The 5,171-nt window shown below is 42.8% G+C and overlaps 1 pseudogene; it reads right to left on the reverse strand.

Annotated features, from left to right (window-relative positions):
- Window positions 1-472: 472 nt before the first annotated feature.
- On the reverse strand, window positions 473-1,387 carry LOC141547438 (ELL-associated factor 1 pseudogene; annotated as a pseudogene).
- Between the last annotated feature and the right edge of the window lie 3,784 nt (window positions 1,388-5,171).

Consider the following 5,171-nt stretch of genomic DNA (forward strand, 5'->3'; position numbering starts at 1 on the left):
ATATGTTAAATAAGTTAAAGTCACTAGTTACAACAGTCCTGTGTGATCCTGACTGGGGTTCCTTGATCCTTGAACTCTTTTTGGTTGTTCACAACATTATATTTCTTCTTTGATTTGAATACTCTGTATTTGAGTATTTCTGATTTGGGGTTTCTTTCAGAAGGTGAAAGTGATTGAGTGAGGGTTTCTGTTTTTACTTTGTCTTATAATTCCAACAGATCTGGGAAGTTGTTTTTATTTATTTATTTTTATTTTATTTTACTTTTTTATGCTACCCAGATTTTAATATGCTACCCAGATTTTGAGGTAAAAGTGTATTCCCATAATATATACAAGTGCACTTGTACTCTGCTCAGGTTCAGTGAGACTCAGGGCTCACTAAGGGCCAAATGCTCTCCTTGGGGTGGGTTTCTGCTTGTGTCCTTCATCTATCCAGACGTTCTAACAAAGACAGATGCAGGAAGTTCCAAGGTTAGACGTTGCTGTCACTGTCAGAGTCAGTGAGTTGTAAATCTTGTTGCAATATGCTCATCAGCTGGTGATTCCCAGGGAGCCGGCTGCTGCTGTTCTCCAGAGGGCTTCTGTGAGGTAACTGCAGAGGAGGACGCTGGGAGGAGGAGGCTTTGGCTGTGACAGGCTCCTGGTCTTCAGTGCTGGAGCTCTCAGAGTCACTGAGTTGTAAATCTTCTCGCAATATGCTCATCAGCTGGTTTTTCTCGGGGAGCTGGCTGCTTTGGTTCCCCACAGGGATTCTGTGAGGGAGAGGAGGATGCTGGGAGGCCGAGGCACCTGGGGCAGGCTCCTCTTCTTCACTGCTGGAGCTGTCAGAGTCTGAGGTGCTGCTGTCTCTGAGGGTCTCCATCCGATTCATCTCGGCTCTCAGCTCTCTCTTCATGTCCTCCAACTGGAGTTCCCCGGGAGCATCCTCTTTCACAGGACAGGCTTTTGGCCCAACAGGTGTCTTCCCTGCGGCTCGGAATGCTATGGGAGTGGGCGGTGCCGGTGCAGGGGGCGGTTCCACTCTTGCCCGGGTTTTGCTCCCTCCCTCAGTTCTCAGCTTCTTGACCTGAACGCTGCTGCTGAGTTTTTCCAACACACATTCGCCGGTATCGTGATTAATGATGAGAATACAGTCTCTCTCATAGGGTCTTTTGTTTCCTTTGAAGACAGTCTTTGGGGCTGCAGCGCCAGGGAAGTGAGGCAGCCAGACCTTGACCTCGTCTCCCTTGCCCACCTGGAGCTCTCCTTCCCCTGATGGGTCTACAGAGGCCGGCTTCAAATCATAGCGGATCTTGTGGAACGAGGACTTGGGCCTCTTCTCAAAGCTGTCCCCGAGAGTCAGGCAGTGCTCCTTGCCGTCCAACAGCGGGTTCCTGGTGCTCTTCATGGCTCTCTCCCTGTCTTCAAGCTGGCTGTAGTCACTGCCTGGTGTGGCTCCTGGGGCGGCCTCCTTACTGCCTCTCAGTATAGTCCTGCTCTGTAAAGTTCTGATAGTCTCTCAGTTCGAATCCTTCCCGGGGAACAGGTTTCTTTTCTATAGAATCTTTTCCTCTGTGAGCAGGTTTCCAGCCAGCCTCTTCTTCTTCTTCCTGAATGCTGGCTCTGAATCTCCTCCAGCTCTAGTCCTTCCCAAATCCAGACTGATTCCCAGACCCCATGTTGTCTTCTTTTATCCTCCTAGAGAATGAGCATGTGAGAACCCAGGGGTTTGTGGGAAATACTTCAACCAATCATCTTGCTCCTTTTAAAGGTGAAAACTCCTTTAAATGTGTAAACTCCTTTTCAGAAGTCTAAAGGTGTTAACCCCTAAAGGTGTGAACTCTGAGCTAGAGAATTGTTTAGACAACCTGAGTTCTCACCTTCTAATCCTAACATCTCCCCCTCTCTTTTGATTGAGAACCTAGGGTGGTCATGGCCTTTTAACAGAAATCCATCAATATGGGAGGTATTACACATAATTATATAAACACATAGTAACATAGCAATATAACACATGCTAGAAGTATGTAACAAATAACATGATCAAATAATCACAAATTGAAAATTAATAAATGTCCATAAGTCCATTGTGCATTAGTCTCATCTTGTGTTAGGAAATCCAATGATTGCTCCAGGTTTTAAAATTCTTTCACAGTCTTATCTTGTGTTAGAGAATCTTTAACAGTCTTCTTATCAGCCATTCTCTTTCAGTGTCAGATATTTCTTAGATTTTTTTCCTTGGTTTTGAGGTCTTTCTCTTTTTCTATCTCTCTCTGATGGGCAAAGTGAATACCACTCGTTGGCCTGAAAAGGTATCTACCACCAAGTGGACAAAAGACAGACGACCAAAAGATTTATAATGGGTCACATCCATTTGCCAGATTTCAGTGGGTCTCCAACCATGACGGTTCTTCCCTGGAGGGAGTGTAGGAGCAAGGAAAGGAAGGCAAGCTGTACAGCTTTTTACTGTGCTCCTAGCTTCCTCTCTTGTTATTCCAAATTGTAAAGGTAAAGCTCGAGCAGCTTGATGATATTTAGAATGAGATTCTTGTGCTTCCTGAAATAAAGGAGCACTGGATAACATATGCAAAAGGCTATCTGCCTTTGAATTTCCATCAAAAGTAGTACCTGAAAGTCCACTATGTAAGTGGACATGCAAGATATAACTCTTGCCTGGATGCTTTCTCACTTGCTCTTGAAGTTCCTTAAAGAGCTGAGAAATATTAGAGGCTGCAAATTTTATTTGGGCTGTGGCAATTCTTTGTACTACACCTACTGAATAGACGGAATCAGTCATTGTATTTAAGTATCCTGGGTAATAAGGAAGAGCTAGCATGATAGCAAATAATTCATTCTGCTTAGTAGACTGAAAAGGAGTCCTGACTACTTTCTTTATGGTTAAATAATGACAGTATTCAGCACAAATATTTTCTATGGAGGGGTCTGTAAATATTGTTGTTCATTTAAGAGGAGCCTTAGAAACCTTCAAAAACCCACTGCCAATTATGTAGTATCCGGGTTATCTTTAATGGAAAACCATGTACAAAATTTTGAGCTGTGGCCAATAAAATTGGTCACTCTGGCATGGTCACAGCATAGATTAATTTATGCATTAACATAGAATGTGTATATTTTTTCAGGACTTATCCCAGATAAATGTACTACACTCTTAATGGCTTTTAATAAAATTCTAGGCACAAGCACTGGGTAAGGAATAAGGCTTTGTTCTGGTGGTGCTAGGAGGCTTCCCCACTCAATCACACTGTCTCCTTGATGAAGGACTCCTGTGGGTGCCTCTTTTTTAGCAAAACCTGATATTTCCAAGGGTTTTTGAGTGACTCTTTCAACCACAGTGGATAAAGCCAGTTCAACTTCTCCCAAAGCCTCTTGGGCTTCTTTTGTAAGCTGGTATGGTGAATTTAAAGCACTCCCCTTGAAATGTCATATAGAGGTTTCAGTTGATTGGTAGTTAAGCCTAACCCTGGACGCATCTATTGGATATCTCCTGTTAATATTTGGAAATCATTTAAGGTGTTCAACTTTTCCGTTCTTAAAGAAAGCTTTTGTACTGTGAGTGTCTTAGCATATACTTCCTATCCTAAATATTGAAAAGGATTATGTCTTTGAATTTTTTCTGTAGCTATATGCAGTTTTTAATACTTTAGCATTTCCATGGTCTTTTCTAGACATGCTTCTAACATTTGTTCCTCAGGTGCACATCCCAAAATATCATCCATATAATGTAATGATATTACTTTTGGAAATGCTTTTCTTACTGGAGCAAGAGCAGCAGCAACATACATTTGGCACATAGTAAGGCTGTTTCTCAATTCCTGTGGCATAACTGTCCATTCATATCTTTGATACGGCTCGACCAAATTAACACTAGGCATTGAAAAAGCAAATCTTTTCATATGCTCCTTATCTAGAGGGATAGAATAGAAACAATCCTTAATGTCTATAGGCCAAAGAGGCCATTCCCTTGACAACTGAGTAGGACATGGAAGTCCAGGCTGAAGAGTTCCCATAGATTCCATCTGTTCATTTACTCTTCTTAGATCAGTTAACATCCTCCATTTTCCAGATTTCTTTTTCACGAAAAATACTGGGGAATGTCAAGGACATAAACAAGAGCAAAAAGCGTCCTTGGACAAGTTGTTCTTGTACTATGTCTAATAAGACCTGAATTTTATCACTTCTTAAGGGCCACTGTTCTACCCACACTGGGGATTCAGCCTTCCACTGAATAGGAACCAGTGAGAGTGCAGGTAGGACTTCAACAGCAGCCCTGCCTACAAAGCCAAGGTGCTTACTTGTAATCCTATGTGTTGTGAAATGTCTCTTCCCCACAGATTGATGGGGATTTGTTCAACCACAAAAGGAGTAAAAACTCCTGTTTCATTTTCAAATGTCTATCTCAAAGGCATAGCACTAACTTCTGCTGCTATTGATCCTCCTACAAAAGATATGTAGGTGTCTGCCTTAATATTTGGCCAGCGACTGGGCCAATTGGCACCTCTAATAACTGTAAGAACTGCATCCGTGTCTACCAATCCTTCTCATGGTATTCCAGTTATATAAATAGTAAGTATAGCTTGGTCAGCTGTCACAGCTTCTGTCCAATATATTCCTGGATTTTGTTCATCGGAGTCAGAATCTGGGTGACTGCCACCTGATTGCTTATTAGGGGTATGTAACAATAAGCCTGATGCCACTACCTCTCCTGGTTGATAAATCACACATTGTCTACCTGTGTTAGTGACTGGGAGATTAGCTACACGTTCTCTACATAGCCACATCAGTGTATGGATGAACACTGTTTTGTAAGCCCTCTCAGAAGGTGAAATGATCAAGCCTACTCTTCCTGGAGGCAAAGGATCCATAGGCTGAACAGGAACAGATTTCACTTCTCCAGGGAATATCTCAGCAGTCTCTACTGCATACAACTATATTTTTCCTAATTTCAATCCCTTTCTTCCATCTCATTGCCTTTTGGCGGATTGATCATGTCTTAAATTTCTCTGGAGGTAACCTCGGCTGCCATCATGCCCCACTTGGGGGGCTGAAGCTGGGCCCCGCATCTTATTTCCCTGGGTCAATCTACATTCGGAGGCCCAGCCAAAGGCCTTGTGACATTTTGACATGGAGTTTTAGGTCTTCTCTCACCCTGTCTTCTAGCTCTATCTCCATAT

Source organism: Sminthopsis crassicaudata, chromosome 6 (genome assembly GCF_048593235.1).
Source record: "Sminthopsis crassicaudata isolate SCR6 chromosome 6, ASM4859323v1, whole genome shotgun sequence".
In the NCBI taxonomy this organism is placed as follows: domain Eukaryota; kingdom Metazoa; phylum Chordata; class Mammalia; order Dasyuromorphia; family Dasyuridae; genus Sminthopsis; species Sminthopsis crassicaudata.